This window comes from Pleurodeles waltl, chromosome 1_2 (assembly GCF_031143425.1).
Source record: "Pleurodeles waltl isolate 20211129_DDA chromosome 1_2, aPleWal1.hap1.20221129, whole genome shotgun sequence".
NCBI classification, from domain to species: domain Eukaryota; kingdom Metazoa; phylum Chordata; class Amphibia; order Caudata; family Salamandridae; genus Pleurodeles; species Pleurodeles waltl.
In genome coordinates, this window is record NC_090437.1 from 852,097,555 (window position 1) to 852,117,006 (window position 19,452).

Below are 19,452 nucleotides of genomic sequence, written 5' to 3' on the forward strand. Positions count from 1 at the left end.
GACATTTCCTTTTATGAACTTTTATTGTTGACAAGTTATTAATGACTCCATACTTACACACTCCTTTTCACTCTCCTCTTGTGTTCATTTTCATGGACATCATGTATATCACATTCAATTTTCTTTCTTTCTTTCTCCCTCTCTTTCTCTCTCTCTTTTTCTCTTTTTCTTAGTATGCTATAAAATACTCCTATGTGCAACCTTTTTCTTGCCAGTAACATAATATAGCTACTTATAAAATATGATGTTCTTAATTTCTATGTTTTACATCTTTAATGTAATTGTAAACTGTGTTGCAATCTTCTTCAATACATTTTCTTTAAACTAAAAATCACTTTGCACCAAGAGTGTGCTACTGGGGTTGGATCAGCACAAACACCTATATATTTTGACATGAAGTCCAACCTACTAGGGTAGCATGACTGGACTTTGCTTAAAAAATGAATTCCTAGTTTGTTGCGTAGGCTCTCATTACTCTAATGAGACTACTGGATTTTGAGTGGCAGAATCGCCCGCGGTGTGGGAGACTAAGTCCAACCCACTGCAGGTGACGCCTGTCACTCTAATCAGGGTTTTGCTCCTGCCAACTAGCAGTGCCTCATCCCTACCAACAGATAGCGATGACGGAAGTCGTGGTCACTCAGGTCTCATCCGGTTCTCTCATTTACAATTCAGTCTCATATATAAATGACAAACAGAATCAGGATATGTTTCAATAATGAGTTTAATAAAACAACTGCATCTTAGATAGCAAAGCGTGAGCTGCAATAACCAGGACAAAAGAACATGACAGTATTAGAATTGAGACCAGAAGAGTGAAGCATAAAAACAACACTATCATGTTGTCACTATAATCAGTGGACTAATTCCTACCTAAGCTATGATAAAGCACAGCATATTAAGCTCTAATTCTGTCCTTCAGGTTCCCCTGGGAAGACATCAACCCCCATACCTGAGCAGAGGCCTGCGGTCTGTGTTAACATCTGTAGCGAAGCATTCGTCAATCAGCGTACAGTCGTGGTTCCCTGGCTGGAATCTCCCTCTAACGTGTAAGGGACAAGGAAGTGTTTTTATAATAACACAGCTGATGTTCTGAGAAAATGTCCCTACATAAGGATGTGTATTTTCTACGAATATTGGAGACTAAACTTCTACCACATTCACCGGCAATGTACCGTGCTGTAGCCTTGGAAGAAGCACAGAGAGATCAAGAATGTCTTGTTTGAGAACTGAGTGCTGGCCTAGGCAAAAACAGTTAGATAGACGGAAATAAAACAAGACCATAGAAATGGTTATTGTAGCAATAATAAGACAAGGCTGAATAAAATATATCTAGGTTAAAGTGCACAGCGGCCTAGTGTGATAAAGTAACGTGCATGGAGCTATAACTAAAATGGCTGCACAACAAGTTGAAGCAGGTGCAAACAAGGGGAAAAGCATTGATTCCACCTAGAAACCTACATATTGCATATATACTGTGCTACACAGAACACATCCAGTGCAGCAACCAGGCCGTTCTGTGGTTATCTATACATATCGATTTGTACTTGAAGGGTAGGCTTGACAACATTCTACTCTAGGCAGCATAGTCACAGCTGTGCCATTATATTAGCCAGATTGCTTGTACACCATTGCAGAGGATGAAACCAGCAACAGGCCAATCTTTGTTGATATGGCTCCAAACAACTTTATTCCTACCAAGAGCCATCCCTTTCCCCCGTCTCTGCCTTTCAATCTATCTTAACGCCTGCATACCAACTATAACAAGCATTTGCAATGCAATGGGTCTTGCGTTTGACCAAGTTAGAGCTATTAGCATTGTAAACTCTTAACCTGACTTTTCTTGCCACATAAACTGAAAATGAAAAGTAATACTATTTCACTCAAGGGTGCTGGTTTATAGCGCCACTCCATGAGAGTGAAGGTGATTAATCAGAACAAAAAGACCGGTATGGTTTCGCATTTGCATAGTATTAATAAAAAACAAGTGTGATCGCAATGTGTAAAACCTTGAATCCGTGAAGGAGCACTAGGATAAACAATAGAACAATAGAATTAAACTGCCTTTCACTAATGAAATCAAGTGAATTTTAAAAGGCAAGCCCACAACCAACTAAAGTGACATGAACATGGTTAAAATCCCACAGAGAGATTACAACAGGGACAGAGCGCTTGTGCGCTTGACCCTAAAAACCTTGAATAAGGTCACATTCCTTTTATCTCATTTGGCACATTATTTCCTGTTTCCCAATGTTTCTGTCACCTCTGGACAGCCCACAGCTCTATGACCTGTTGCACTTTAACCACGCAATGCATTTGATATAATTAACATGGAATGCCGTTCTACAATAAATACTGACAAGTCACAGATGAGCACAGGAGGCTAGAGACAGCTGCCATTAGTTAGGTGACTAGACAGCAGTGGCAGCTTCTCCGCTTGGGCTGAGGAGCGTCACCCCCCGTCAGCAGCAGAAGCTGCAAACCTTTCACAATGAAGGGACAATATGTTCATTGCTCTTCCTTGTGAAAGGGGCGGGCCATGGGGTGATGAGCAGTGAGGGGAGTGAACTGTGCACTCCCCGAGACAGTGGGCCAACATACATGCGCAATAGGCTCTCTATAGGTTGTCAGCGCTGTTGCCGGGCTGTAGAGAGGCTGCACAGGCTCCCAGTCTGCCTGGGAGAGCCCAGCCAGGACCCTCCCAGCCAATCCTGATGCTGCTCTGTGGAGCGTCAGGATTGGCTGCAGGGCAGGCTGGGAGCCTGTGCCTGCCTGTACACTGAGGAGACGGAAGAGAGGAGAGGAGCGGCGCAGAAGTAAGTTTATTTTTTATTTTTTTCATTTTTAATTTACATTTATTTACCTCCCGCCACCCCATCACCCCCCACCCTGCGTGCTACCTTGCCCCATCCCCTGTAACCATGGCGAGTTGCGACTTTTAGACAGGCTATACAACCATTGTTCAATTCAACTACCAGAACGCTCATCTACTAACTTGGTTTTATTGTTGTAACAACTAGATAAAAGACCTGAGGCACAGGTTGTAAGTCCATTGAAATGTCCAAAAATGAACACCCATTGAGTTATGCAGAGTTTATATTAAAGTCCTTTTGCGGAAACGTCATTGCAGTATGACATAAAAATTAATGCTACGCTTCTTTTTAGTTTGTCAGCAAAAAAAGTTAACTATAACCGAACAATTGTAAGTTGTGCACGCTTCAAAAATACCGCAAATTTTCTGTTCCTCTTATCTCTGTATGGATTTTAGTGATATTGCGGATTTTCAGGTTTATGTAACACACAATTTTTTTGGGCTGCAAGCGTTAATTGAGCCAGCAGACACGAAGTTTGGTATACCTCCCTGTGAGGGCAGAGCCATTGTTGATGCTCTGGAAGTTTTTGTGTCCTGAAATGCGCTTTAGATCAGCATGTGGCCCATTGGTTTCCTTCTCTCTCCGTGTTCTTGTTTTGCTGGTGCTGTGGCTGGTAATTCATTTCTCAGCAGGTAAGCCAGCAATAGCACTTTATTATAGCCATCTTTGTCCTGAGCTTGTTCATCCTCAATTTTCTGATCAAAGGCTGCCAGGAGGCTTGTGGGTTGTTGTCTAGATTTTGAGAAAGGCAGCTGTGTACCTCGTTTTCAGAGTGACATTTTCTGTTTTTCTTTGAAATTCTCACGTTAGTTTGTGACATATTTAAATAGTATGTGCTGTTTCAAATCGTGTCCTTGTTTGATTTTATACATTCTGTCACTTTGCACATTTAATGCAATTAGTAGGATGGATTTCTTAAATTGTTAACATGATGACTGACAATACTGTATTCCCCTCAGTAATAATACACTTAATTTTCTACTGATGCTCTTTTCTTGATTATTACTGGCATGAATGCTACTATCAGCTGCTGAGTCAAAGCAACATGTCTCACACCCTGTGAAAAGTCACTAGCATCCTATTTGTCTTGCACAAACAAAAAAGGTCTAATACATTTGCATCGTGTACTTCCATAGGCATGGAATTGGTCCTACTACGGAATACATTGTATTGTGTGAAAACATATAATTGCAGTGGCCCAATTTCACAGCCGTTGCATGCACTTCAAACATGGACATAACTCACTGCTTTGATACATGTGGCACATGTAGGGTAAAGAATTATAAAGGGGTGCTTCTTTTTCATTTTTACTTTGCATAACATATTAAATCGTTATATATCATTTGTAAGAAACATGAGTCTCAATATATTAGTTTATAACAGATATAAGCCTACATCTGTGTCTCCACTCCTCTGTTGAACATCCTAGAATAGGGCCAGTATAAGGTGTTGGTATACGTTTGAACCACAGTGGGCTGTACCATAAAGAACAGGAATGAAAGCAAGGTGTAGTACAAGAGGGCGTATAGACTGGTAATTTTTAGGGATTGAATTACCAATGTCATGCTGGATCGCCTTGACAAAACAATATATGGCCCATTGGTATATGGAAGAGGAAGGCGGAAGACATTGGTGACTATTGTGGTACAAAATCCCCTGTCTACTGAAAAACTGTGAAAGAGCTTTTCCTACTTATGTTTGAATCATTTTAATTTACGACCTACGATCAGCGTTCACATTAAAGGAGTTGCTGCATTTGTTAAGGGTCTATTTTTAAGGATCTCAAGGGCTTCATTTATATGATCTCTCCAATTTCTCAATGTACCATTATCCTACTTATGCAATTGACTTTCAGCAAGCCATTCATTCTCTCAATCAATCCTGCAGCTATTGGGTAATATTGCACCAACCTACCTTTAAAATGTAACCAATTGTCACTCTGGACCCGAAGTGGAACTCTGTAGCACAACATCAACAAGTCTAGTGTCTTGATTGTATTGAACAGAGTAGCATGTTTACATGGAAACACGATCAGTTAAGCCAGAATAGGTATCAACCACTATTCAGGCATCTTGACACCCGTGACTATTCGTTAGTGGCCCAATGTATTCAATCAGCCATATCTGCCATGGCAATTTTCCTCTTCCCAACTGTCCTCTAACAGTGTGCGGAGCAGATCTCTGTTGTGTGTGTTAACAAATAGGACATTATATGATAATGGTTTTGATCATATCTCGTGGAATGTGCATCCCTCTAAACTCTGCACATCCTGTGTCGCCACTTCTGACTCTGAGATTTTGGCTTTTTCATCAGCAAGGGAATTAAACCATCATTCTAGTAAATCAGTGGGACAGTAGGCATCAACATGATATACAGTGATGCTACTATGCTCTAGCCTTTCCCAAATTTCTTGCCACAATTCTTTGCCCCAGACCTTCTTAGACTGTATTTTCCAGTAATGTGCTTGCCACGTGGGGAGCCAAGTAGCTAGCCCATTGGCAGAAGACCAAAAAACAATATAAGAGTGACATTTCCCAGGAAATTCTTGTTTTAAGGCTTGATACACAATGTACAATTCTGCATAATGACTACTCTTCCCTTCCCCTGTAGTGGAAAGCAGCTTCTTAGTTACAGGATTATATGATACTGCCTTCTAATGTCTCTTGGTCCCCACATACTTTGCTGAACCATTAGTGAACCATGCATGCTTCCTATACTCAGGGGACAAGGACTCAAATGACTCACCCCTCCTCAAGGTGTACTCTTTTACCTCTGGTACCTCCTGTAACACCTCTTCATCCTGTCAGGCCTGTGCCAATTTTTCATGCAGGGTCATTGTTCTGCTTGCTGGAAAGGGGATTATAAGCAAGGGCAGGTAAGCACCTGCACTTAGCAATAGGCCACTAGCGCCCACTAGGTTCAGTTAGGTCTCAATGAATTAACCCCAGCTCAACCCTTGGTAGGTTGGCAACGAATGACAAGGCTTAACTTAGGAGACAAAGGCTCTCATTATGACCCTGGTGGTAAATCCCGTTTACCGCCACACTGATGGCCGCCAACTTATTATGAAACACACACACCAATCCGACAAAATACAGCCACACACACAAATCTGCCAGACGAAAGGTCAGTGCAAAACTGGTGGTATCAAAACCCACACCGTTACGCCAACAGAACAACGCCCATCACATTATGACCCACAAATCACCAAAGCGTTACATACCCCTGCGCCCACAATGGACACCCACAGACAAAACAACACAACATTGGACAATTCAAACAACACATACCACACCCACACCACTATAAAACATACACCCACAGTACCCACAACCCTTTACGATTACAAATCATTGGCACAAGACTGACACCAAGGCCACTGCCACAACTACATACACACACCACATAAAACCCATACATCCCTCATTCATCCCACTTCACACACCTCAACACATTACCAAACACACCCTCACCAGAAAACATCACATCACATCACATAACACCCATGGTACCACAAAGGCACACCCGTTTTACTGAGGAGGAGTTAAGGGTCATGGTGGAGGAAATTGGTATGGTAGAGCCACAGCTATTTGGAGCACAGGTGCAGCAGTTATCCATAGCCAGGAAGATGGAGCTATGGCACAGAATTGTGGACAGGGTCAACGCCGTGGGACAGCAGCCAAGAACAAGAGCCGACATCAGGAAGAGGTGGAACGACCTACGGGGGAAGGTATGTTCGATTGCAGCAAGACAGCAGCTTGCTATACGGAGGACTGGCGGTGGACCCCCACCTCCTTCCCCACAACTTACAGCATGGGAGGAGCAAGTCTTGGCAATACTGCAACCTGAGGGACTGGCCGGAGTCGGAGGAGGACTGGACTCTGGTAAGTCAACTTTCAACAATTATCCCCCCCCCCCATACCTGCATGCCATCACATACCCTCACCCTCACTTCCATCGCTCCACTCCATCCCACACACTCCACCATCACATCGCACTAATCCCAATGCCAAGCCCTGCATGCTGTACCAATATATGGACAGCACTCACAGCCCTGCATGGATACTCATCACAAAAGCATGCACAGCATAGAGAACTAACAATCCCACCATACACCAGCACAAGTAAAAGCTGGCAGGGCAACACCAACCATAGAGGCGAAGGCAGGGATATACAATATGTCATACACATGAACCGTAATACATCATTTACATCCCCACAGGTACGCCAGCCAATGTCACCGGAGAGGAGGTGCCAGCACTATCCAGTCCCCCAACTGAAGAGACCCACAGTGATGACATTAACTCTGGTCTTCAGGATCTGGATAATCTACCTGGCCCATCAGGGACCACTAGGCAGCTGGTCACCCAAGCCCAGTCACAGACTACCTCAGAACCTCCCACATCAACACCCCAGCATCCCCAAACTTCTGTCCCCTGGACACGTCAATCAGCAGTGTGCCACCTGTACAGGGACCCCAGGCCACACCTCGCACACAAGACAATCAGGGACCAGGGGTCAGTGGCAGTGGGCACACCGTTCAGAGGACAGAGACACAGGCCAAGAAGGATACTGGGAGGACTGCTGTGCGCCAGGGGGAGGACAGGAACAGGGAACCGACTCTCCAGGAGGCACTCTCTGACATCCTGGGAGCCTATCAACATTCCCAGGACACAATGGGCCAGGTCCTAGACAACGTGCAGGAGAACGGGCGGCTGCAGGAGGGACAGTATCGGGATCAGGGAGGACTTGCATGCCATCGACAACATGCTGATCTCCATAGCGGGGGTGCTGGCAGACATGGCCAACATTATGAGGGAGGCAGTGTCATACCAGTGGGCCCCTACCACTAGCCAGTCATCTGAACAGCCTTCCACTTCCGCTGCCGCTAGTGGCCAGGAGGCCCGCCACAGGACTCACAGACCACCAGCACCCCTCCCCCTGCAGAAGGTGAACCACCCTGCAAATGTTCCCTGCGATCCAGACAGAAGCCAGAGACACTTGTGAAGACCCCCACCAGGAAATGAGACTCTCCTGATTGTCCCCCTTGTGTCCCACTCAGTCATCTTGTCTACCTTGAACTGCCATTGCTCCCCTTCCTATGTCCCCTTGGACAATGCACCTGTGCTACGAACAGACTGGAACAATACCCTGGACTTTCCTCCATCAACCCCCTCATCCCATTGCACTCCCCCCTCTAAATATTAGTACTACAATAAACACCCTTTGATAAAAATCGATTTCGAGTATGTCATGTATTTCAAACATGTATCAATTGAAACAGGTACAACCAGTGAAAATGAACTGAACATAGATTGAGCATAGAATCAATGACCTGTAGCTGGCTGTTGTCATCACACCAGGACTATTTGTCAAATTACCAACATCTGCAAAATGAATAGCCAGAGGTAAGAGTAAGTGGGCGTAGAAGTGGGAAATACCAGCATGCCAATGCCACACAGAGTACAACCAAGGTCATAGAAATGTAAAGTTGCACTGTCTCACCTGTGTGTCATTGGAAGTACGGACGGATTACAGATGTTCTGTTGTCCACATCCTCATCCTATTTTATTTCTATTTTGGTATTTCATAAAGCGCATGGCTGCCAAGAGGCTTCCCAGTACTAAAGCGGAACCAGAAAAGCAGACAACAACTGAGAGGCCCTATGAGGGAAAGAGGAAGATCTTCAAAGATTTCCGAAAGGATAGTTCAGAATCTACTGATCAAACTTCAACCGGGAGAGAGTTCCATAGTTGGGCTGCCCTTAAAGCAAAGGATCTTCCTCCCCATCTCAATCTTTTAAACCGAGGTATACTAATCAAAGATGCAGATGAGAATCTGAGCAGTCGTTGGGAAGTGCAGGGAGTTATAATCTGTTTCAGAAAAGCCGGCCCTCTATTATGAAGAGCTCGATGGACAACGCAGGCTGCTTTAAAATTTATGCCCTGTTCTATGGGTAACCAATGAAGGGAGGCCAAGGCGGATTTTACTGAAATATGACTCGGAATCCCCAACAGGAGACAGGCAGCGGCATTCTGTATTACCTGCAGCCTCCTCTAGACATAGTTAGGAGAGCTCATAAACAGGACATTACCATAATCAAGACGTGAAAGAATTAAGGCCTGAACAATACGCCTTTTGGCTAAGAAAGGGAGGAATGGGAAGAATTTCCTACAAGTCCTCAGTGCACAAAAACATGAGGAAGCTAATTTCTTTGCATGGCATTCCATTGTGAGTTGTGTGTCCAACCAGAAGCATAAACTTTAAATGGTATCTTAACCAGGAAGAGTATTTAATCCTACTGATGCATGTAAGGCAGTCTGGGAAGACAAAGAGTGTCCTACCAGCATCACCTCTGTTTTTCCATCATTTAATTTTAGTTTACTGTCCAGCATCCAACAAGCAATGTCTGACAGACAAGAAGAGAGGGCAGCAGATCCTTACTTACTCTTGGTACAGAAGGAATGAACCAATTGAGTATCATCTTCATAGGAGAAAAGAGATAACCCATATGGTTCCACAGTCTTTGCCAGCGAGGCCATATCAATATTAAAGAGCGTTAGGCTCGAAGAAGTGCCCTGTGGAACACCACATGTCAAGGAAAAATACACTGAATAGTGTGACTGATTCAAAACTTGAAACATCCTATGCGAGAGAAAAGATGTCAGCCATTTAAGGTATTTTCCCTCAAATCCCATTTGAGCAATTCTGCGTAACAGAATCCCATGGTCCACAGAGTCAAATGCCACTCTCAGATCAAGAAGAATAAAGGCTGCATAGCCGCCTGCGTTTAGGCGGCGTCTAGTATCTCCAGTAACAGCTAAAAGGGCAGATTCAGTACTATGGAAAGGTCTAAAACCCATTTGGGTATTATGAAGACAGTTATGTTTCTCCAAGAAGCCTGAGACCTGAGTTGACGTGTTTCTTTATTATTTTAAATGCAATAGGGTGAAGGGCAATTAGTCTATAATTCTCAGGTAAAGCTGGGTCAAGATTTGTTTTTTTCAACAAAGGCTTGACCACAGCATGTTTCCAATGATGTGGGAGACAACTAGAGGACAAAGAATCATTAAGAATCCTAGTTAGAACAGGCGTTACAACTTCTGAACCCAAAGCTAACGTAGAAGGAGGGGATGGATCTAAAGGGGGGCCCGATTCAATGGAGCAGAGATATTCATTTACCTCCGCTTCCTTAATGGGCTGAAGTACTGAGAGCAGTGCACAGGGGGCTAAACCATCCGTGTACGGGACCCCATTATCCTTCTGATCCAAGTTAGACTGTTTGACCAAAAAAGATGCCTGAATGTCAGATATCTTTTCCAGGAAGAAGCATGCTAATTCATTGCTATATTTCTGAGCCCCATCTGTCAAAGTAATGCCTGATGGAAGCTGAGTCATGTCTCTGACAATAGAGAAGATATCTTTAGGGGAACTGCGGGACTGTTAACTCTTGGCAGTTTAGTAAGAGGCCAGCGCCGATTTAATTTCTAGGTGGAAGGATCGAGTTAAGCTTCTATAAGCTCTTTTTAAGCCAGGATCATATGATTTCCTCCATTTCCTTTGCATCCTCTTACATTCCTTTTTTAGACATAGCAGATGCGGGGAAAACCAAGGAGAATTCTTTGGACGATTAGTCTTAGTTGTGGTCTTGGTGGGTAATACAATATCTAAGGATTGAGAAATCCAATTGTCAAATTTGTCTGCAGTATAGAATAGGTCAGGGAATGCAGTAGTCTGCAGGTTAGTGAGGGTATTTATCCAATCTTTTTTATTTAGTTTTGACCACTGAAGAATGGTAAGGTGGCAATGCGGCTGGTGGACTAAGGGGACCGAGGTCCAAAGAGTCAGCGTAATTAAGAAGTGATCGGTCCAAGTTAGGGGAAGGGGAGAATCTGCTACAATATTAGATAGGTTACTGAAAACTAAATCAAGAGTATGTCCTTTACAGTGTGTGGGGCCGGATATAAGTTGTGAGAGATCTAACGCTGATAGATCCCCTAATAGTATTGTACCAGGACCACTGCAAGGGTCCTCCACATGTATGTTGAAGTCCCATAAAATAGTGCAGTTGGAATGTTTACAGGCATAGGCTGCTACAATCTCTGGAAAGGCTTGAAAGAACTTCCCATAAGAGCCAGGGGGCCGATATATCAGAATACCCCAGAAAGTGAAAGTGGCATCTAGTGCCAGTGAAAATGCTAAACTCTCACAATCTGGGATAGAGAGGGAGTTACTGGAGTATTGAATTGAATTTTTATAAATAATTCCAATTCCACCGCCTCTGCCAGGTGATCTATCAAGGCGAAGGATTAGATAGTTAGGAGGCAGAGACATAATAACATCGGGAGTAGAGCTGTCTAGCAGCAGGTTTCACTTAGAAACAGAACATCTGCTTACAATCATCAAGTAGTGAAAATATATGCAATTTATGGGCTGAAAGGAAGCGGCAATTTAATAACATTAACTTATAAATATGTTCCTTCTCCCTTGCTATGTTTGGAGGGGATATGCAATGTGAAATAGATTTACAGGGGTTATATCTGGTGGTCAAGGAAATTAGATCAGGTAAGCAGTGGCCCATAGTCCCCGTTGATTGATTAAGGTCTAAAAGCACATCCCTGGTGTAGACCACTCTAACAGGGCTGTAGACAGGGTATTTCTGTCCCCTGGACCCTGCCGGAGGTGGACGGGTGCAGATGGGCTTGCCTGTGGCGCTCCCTCGTCACACAAGCGGCGCGCCCACTGTGCTGCTGCTTGCATTGTGACATTTATGGAGCAGGGAGGCTGGGAGGAGAATGAGCAGCTAGACCACTGCCCAAATGGCACCGCAAACACAGCAAAGAGGTAAAATGTCCGCCAGGAGCCGAGAGAGGAAGGAAAAGACCCTCACCGTCAGGCGAGAGCAAAATGACGGCTTCCCTAAGGGCTGCTGGCTCCACTGGCCGGAGTCCAAAATAATGATAAATGCAGGTATGCAAATTTTTTTAAAATAAATAATAATATGTTTAAAAAAGGAGAGCTTCACAATAAAAACACACAAATTGAGGAGGGTACAGGCAGCGCAGCGATTACCTCTAATCCTCTGCCTCCTCATCCTCACTGTCCACATGGCCCACTGCTGCCACGGGGCATCTCCAGTCTCCTCCTCCTGCAGAAAAGGGACATGGCATCTGAGGGCCAGGTTGTGCAACATGCAGCATGCCACCACTATCTGGCAGACCTTCTTGGGTGAGTAGCACAGAGATCCACCTGTCAGATGGAGGCACCGGAACTTGGCCTTCAGGAGGCCAAAGGTCCTTTCTATGATCCTTCTGATTCGCCCATGTGCCTCATTATAACGTTCTTCTGACCTTGTCTTAGCATTCCTCACAGGGGTCAGTAGCCATGATAGGTTTGGGTAACCAGAGTCACCTGCAAATAGTGAAAGGGAAACATTTAGCCACACACTATCCTATTTGGCCTACACCATGGGCATACACAAACATATACTGGATGGGAATCAGGGCTCACCTATCAGCCACACCCTGTGCCTCTGTAGTTGGCCCATCATATTTGGGATGCTGCTATTCCACGGGACAAGGGCATCATGCACCGACCAGAATACTTAGCATTGATGTGGGAGATATACTGGTCCTCCAAGCACACCATCTGCACATTCATAGAGTAGAAACTCTTAAGATTCCTGTACACCTGTTAATTCTGGCGGGGTGGGACAAATGCAATATATGTTCTGTCAATCGCCCCAATTATATTGGGGATATGTTCCATTGCATAAAAACTGGCCTTCCCATTGGCCAAATCCTCAATCTGGGGGAATGCAATGTACCTGCACATGTGTTTTATCAGGGCAGACAACACTCTTGTCAGCACTATTGAGAACATTGGCTGAGACGTTCCTGCTGCCAAGCCCACTGTCACTTGGAAAGAACCATTTGCCAGGAAATGGAGAACTGATACCACTTGTACAAGAGGGGGGATCCCAGTGGGGTGACGGATAACAGATATCAGGTCTGGCTCCAATTGGGTAGACAGCTCTGTGACTGTGGCCCTGTCCAGTCTATAGGTGAGTATCATGCGCCTGTTCTCCAGTGTAGCCAAGTCCACCAGAGGGCTGTACACGGGGGTATGTCTCCATCTCCTATTCATGCCCAGCGGTATGTTTCTAAGGGAGAAAAGAGTGAGGAGGCTGTCACAAACTTAACAATGGTGCCACAACAGTAGTCCTCAATCTGTCAACATGTAATGGGACAGTGCAATTTGCCATGTATGTGCCTATTTATCCTGTGACTCAGCATTATTCCATTGGCCTACCCCTCCCCCCCGAAATGGCATCCACCTGTCCTGTGTGGAGGGACAGGTGGAAATGAGGTAATGCCGCTGACGCTGTTTGCCATGGCAGTAGGCAGTTGTGAACAGCCGTGCAATTCCTCATTGGCTATAATTGGGCCCTATGGGGTACAGTGGCCAATGGTGATCTATGCTGGTAGTGACGGTATGCACCACCGGGGACGTGACTGCCATTTTCTATCTGATTCCTCACTTGTTTCCTGATCTTCCATAGGAGAGGACCTACACTGCAGGTGCTGCTGTGACCTGTGTCTGGAACCTACTATGGCCCGTGTGACTGGGGAAAGGGCCCCAGCCTTCACTTCTGAGGAGTTGGAGCGACTGGTGGATGGTGTCCTACCCCAGTACGGACTGCTTTTTGGGCCTCCAGAGCACCAGGTGAGTACACTGTGGGCACGATGCATGTGGCATGAATGCATGGAGTTGTGTGTGTGAAGGCATTGTGTAAGGGGGGAAGGATGTCCTCTTGGCTGGGTACACATTGAGTGCTGGGAAATGGGTATGGTGGGCCATTTGTGTTACTGGCTGGATTGTTTGTCTAATGGTGTTCTCCTGTCTGTATTTGCCTCTGCAGGTCAGCGCTCATCAAAAGAAGGGTATATGGCGTGCCATCGCCAAGGAGGTGTGGACCCTGCGGGGCTATGGCAGACGGAGCACCGAGTGTTGCAAATGGTGGGAGGCACTGAGATGCTGGGCATGGAAGACCGCAGAGGCCCAGCTGGGGATGGCCTACCAACGAGGAAGGGGTGTCTGTCAGACCCTGACCCTCCTGGTGGCCCGCATACTGGCGGTAGCTTATCTAGAGCTGGATGTGTGCTTGAGGGCACCACAGCAGCCACAAGGAGGAGAGTACAGTTGCCATCAGTGAAGGAAACTGCTGGAGGGGTGGTATCCAGGTGGTGGGTGTGTGTCAGTGGGTGCCCCTAAGCCAGGCCAGACACAGCAGCGTGGGTCCTTTGGTGGCTAAGGGTCTGAAGGGGAAATACTACCTACCTAGCTTCTTAGCATCCACTACTGGTCAGGGCTGCGTGGGTTCCAGGTGTGCTGTATTTGGCGTTGTGTGCTCCTCCTTATGCTTTGGTGTCTAGCAATATCACTGGTAGTGCAATGCATAGTGTGTAGGCCTGTTTTCTCAGTGTGAGGGTGCTGTGTACACCAACGGTGGTGTTGGTGCAGTCATTGACCGAGTGTATCCTTTGTCTCTCTCCCCCCTTTCTTGTTTTGTCATCCTGTCCTTATGTGCATTAGCATCATCTGGTGGAGGAGCAGAGGCACCGGCGACGGAGGGAGCTGCATCCCACAGGACCAAGGAGGCAGAGACCACCAATGCTGAGGGCACCAGTGGGACGGAGGGCGAGGGGAGCTCCATGGCGGAGACTGGAGGGGACAATACAGACTCAGAAACCTCCTCTGATGGGAGCTCCCTGGTGGTGACTGACACTTCTGTGACTACCCCAGCTACAGGTACAGCCGCCATCCCCGTACCAGCAATGCCTTCCCAGCAGCCCCTCAGCGAGTTGCCCGTGCCCGCTCACCCAGGAGGGTGGGCATCTCATTCGCCCCAGGCACCTCAGGCCCTGCCCCAGGGATCCCAGCTGCCCTGAGTGAGGAGGCTATTGACCTCCTCAGATCCATCTGTGTAGGGCAATCAACCATTGTGAATGCCATCCAGGGGCTGACAGCCCAGATGCAGCAATCTAATGCTTTCCTGGAGGGTATTCACAGTGGATTGATAGCCCAACAGAGATCGATCCAGGCTTTGGCCTCCTATCTGATGGCAGCCATTGTCCGTTTCTACCATCCCCCCTCCAACTTCCACTTTCCAGTCCCATTCTCCACAACCCCATCCCATCCCAAGCACACAGCCAGACTAGCATGCACTCAAGAAAACACCCAAGAGTGTCACAGGCAAACACAAGCACCACACTTCATCCCAGAGGCACTCACACAAACACCATTCAATTGCAGACACAACAACATCCACTATTTCCACTGTTTCCCCCTCCTCCTCCTCCACCACCTCCCACCCAGTTACATCCACACTCACACCTGCACGCACTACATCCTCATCCACTACCAGCATCATCACCACACCAAGCAGAACACACAACTTACTGGCAGACACCTCCATAACATCCATGCACACGTCCCCTGTGTCCTCTTCCATTGTGTCTGTCACCTCTCCTCCTAGAGTACACAAACGCAAGCACTCAGATACCCAACAGCCATGCACCCCACAACAGCATACCACCCATACACCTGCACCCAAATCCAGCAGACAAATACCTCCAACAACCACTCCCTCATCCTCCACTCCATTACTTCTCCCTCTTCCCACCCCAATGTCCCTAAAAAGCTTTTCCGTTCCACGAGTAACCTCTTCCCTTCCTCTACCCCCGTCCTGCATGTATGGCCAGGACGGTCAAGCACTCAGCCAAGCACCTAGGCCAAACAGTTCACAGGCCCAGTTTCAGCAGCACCTACTCATGGTGGAATGGATTCCAGGTCAAAAATACTGAAGGGGAAGGAGGCTGCACCAGCCAGCAAGAAGGGGAACGAGGCTGCAGCAGCCAGCAAGAAGGGGAAGGAGCCTGCACCAGCCAGCAAGAAGGGGAAGGAGCCAGCAACAGCCAGCAAGAAGGGGAAGGAGCCTACACCAGCCAGCAAGAAGGGGTAAGAGCCTACACCAGCCAGAAAGAAGGGGAAGGAGCCTGAACCAGCCAGCAAGAAGGGGAAGGAGCCTGCACCAGCAGCTGTCAAAAAAACCCCACTGCCAGCTGTGGTTGTGCAGAATGCAGGGGCAGAGCAAGAGCTTCACACGACCATCAACATATTGCAGCCATCAGAGAGTTCAGGGGCTGAGCAGGAGCCTCCCACTACCACCACCACAGTGCAACCATCAGAGGGTGCAGGTGCTGAGCAGGAGCCTCCCACAACCACCACCACAGTGCAACCATCGGAGGGTGCAGGAGCTGAGCAGGAGCCTCTCACAACCACCACCACAGTACAGCCATTGCAGGGTGGAGGGGCTGAGCAGGAGCCTCCCACAACCACCACCACAGTTCAGCCGTCACCGCCGGAAGACGCCATATGATCCAGCCTCCATGGGCTGCTGTGCGGCCTGCCACCACCCACCAGAACCAGTGGGGAAGTCACCCACTCAACAGACTGTGGCCTTGCACTCCCCAGTTCCAAGCACAGGGCATGTTGCCCCCTCCAGAACCAGTGGAGAAGACACCCACTTGAGAGACTGTGGCCTTGCACTCCCCAGGACCAAGCACAGGGCATGTTGCCTCCTCCAGAACCTGTGGGCTTGTTTCCACATCTGGCTGAGGTGCCCCACCCCGAGGTACCTGCCTTTTACCAACTGATGCCCCTGCAGTGCTTTCTCCTTATTGGTGCAGGGATCGAGTGGGGCCTTGGACTTTGCCATGTGGTCATGTGACCCCTGTGAACTGTGGACTGGGCAGTGTCCCTTTTTTGTACATTTGTATATGTTGCATTGCCACATCAACTTTATATTTTTGATGTTTATCTTATTACAATCACTTTAGTCAATTCCTGTTGTCCTTGCATTATTCAGCCAATTAGCGGGGACAAATTGTTTTCTTGTGCAGCTGGTTGTGTGCATGGCCTGTGTGTGTGGGGTGTGTGTTGTACATGTGTGTGTCACTCTCTTTTTCCTCCCCCACTCCCTTGTGTGCTAGGCGGCTGTACTCACCCTTGTCGTCTTTGCCGGTGTTGATATCCGTGGTGGAGCATGACGTGGAAGATAATCGGAAAGACTTGCAGTTCGGGTTCCATGGCGGTGTGGTTCTTCCCTGTGTCACCAATGGTGAGTACTTTGACTTCTGTGCTCTGTTTCCACCAGGCTTTTGATGGCGTTGGTACCGCCCCAGAAAAGGTGGTGGATTGAATGGTCTTAATATCGGGGGCGGAACTTTGTCTTCCGTCTGGCTGTAGACGGCTAGTGCCGTGGTAGCTGTTGTTTCTGCCCTGGTGGTCAGTGTGGTACATTGGCTGTCTTTCGGAGATATCACTGCCATGGTCGTAATTTGACTGAAGTTACCGCCAGCCTGTTGGCTGTATTGCCCCCACTTTATCACCAACCGCCAGGGTTGTAATGAGGGCCATAGTGTGTAAAGCATTCAAGTATCACAAAACAATAATTAAATAAAACACAGGAAACCAATTTATAATAATAGGACATATTTTTATCTTTAAAATGACAACAGAATGAATAAAATCGGATAAGGGGAACTAGAGATATGAATTGTTAAAGAAATAATGTTTTTGAGCGCTTAGAAATGAATAGCACCAATCTGGTCATCTGGTTGCACTTCGACCGGGGCAAAGTCAAAGTTTCAGGCCGACTGCAATGGAGCCCTGCTCAGCTGCAGCAAGCAGGAGGCCTCAGTCAGAAGTTTACTTTTGGACTTAGTCGTTTTCTTGAAGATTTTCTTCAGCGGGACAAAATCGCCATTCTGATCCGACCTCCCTGAAGCACTTCCACAGACACGCGTCGCAGGAAACATCGGTGAAGATTTCTACTTTCCGACTTCGAATTTTCGAGATGAAAATCCTTTGACCGGGCCAAACCTGAATCTTGATTGACGTTCCTTGATCCCTCTTCAGATACACTTAGCGGGCGGTCAAGGTCAACTTTCTAAGTTGGACTTAGTCACTTTTAAAAAAAATGTCTTCAGCAGGATGAAGCTGCAAGTCAGGCCGGGTCGCAGTTGAGATAAGCCATCTTTTAAGGTGTTTTAGGAGTCCACAGCTCACCCCAAGGTTCCAGAAGCTCTGAGTTGCTCCTTGAGGTTCGGACTACAACTCCCAGAATGCACCTGGCCCAAATTCCAAAACGGCCACTGGACAGTGGTCAGCTGGTCAGTTTCTTCAGGATCTGAGGCAGGGGACTCTGGTTAGGAATTTTTTACCTGTAGCAAATAGGGAGTCCCTCCTTGAACCATTTGAAGCCAAGCAAAGTCCTTCTTGTGGTGAAGCCCATGTGTGCAGCTGGTGGAGTCCTTCAGAGTACAGCGTCCAGGTGCAGGTCAGGGGTCCAGCAGGGCAGTCCTTCTTCTTCTGATGTCCTTACTTGTAGGGATCTGAAGGTTTGGTGCAGCTCTGCCATATTTATCTTTGCTTCTGGGTGAAAAACAGGGGGGTCCTGGGTGTCCAATCAGAGGTAGGGTTCTTCCCCCAATGATGACTACTTCCTGAGATGTGTGACAAAAATCATTCCCAGGGAGCAACAGTGTTCAGAAATCCAACATGGCTTAAAATGATTTTTGGAGGTTAGATCTGGCTGAGCCCACCCACTTGTGTGGGTAAAAATCCTAAACACACCCCTGTCCTGCCCTCTCCTAATCTAATCAAGATGGCACCTAGTTGTTTGGGATTAAAGGATGTGAGAGAGCTGCTGGGTTTCTCCAAATGTCCTTCCCTGCCTTGGAAGACCAGTTTGGCAGCCCTCCCCTTTCCTGCTTCCCCATCTGCTGAGGCAGATCTCCTCACCCAGGCATATCCTTTGTGTTCAGCCCAGGCCGCTGCACACCTCATTAAGGCAGCCTGGCCAGGCTGCCAGAGGCTGGCCAATCAGAGAAGGGCACTACAGAGCTGAAGTGTGCAACTTTTCAGGTAGAGTTTAAAACGGTTTACATGAACTAGTTATATTAAATACAACAATTGTTCGTTGTGGGATTTATTCAAACAATTAATCTGATACCAAAATTGAGGTATCTGACACTTAAGGGAACTTTGGTAATTAAAATAAAGTCCCCCTATTTTATCCTAAGGAGGCCATTCACTAGAGTGAGGGAAAACAAATGTAACTATTTTGTCTCATCAGGGCTTATAAAACAATTTGTATATGGTCCCTTGTTATAGTTATATGGCACCCAACCCTAGGGGCACATAGGAAATACCTTAGGGGTGACGTATATGTAAAAATAAGGTAGTTTAAGTTGTTGGAAGTACTTTTAATTCCAAAGTTATAACTTTAATATAAAAGCAGCCAGCAAGGCAGGCCGGCCTTGAAAATGACACTGGGCACCTCAGCATTGCACCTGTGGGTGCACTACCTATGTTGGGGTCCCTAAACCTACATGCCCTACATATACTAGGGACTTATAGGTATGTTGATACTGCCAATTATAATTAGACTAATTTGCATATCCATGTTAAAGAGAGCACTGGCCCTGGGACTGGGAAGCAGTACGCAGGGCAC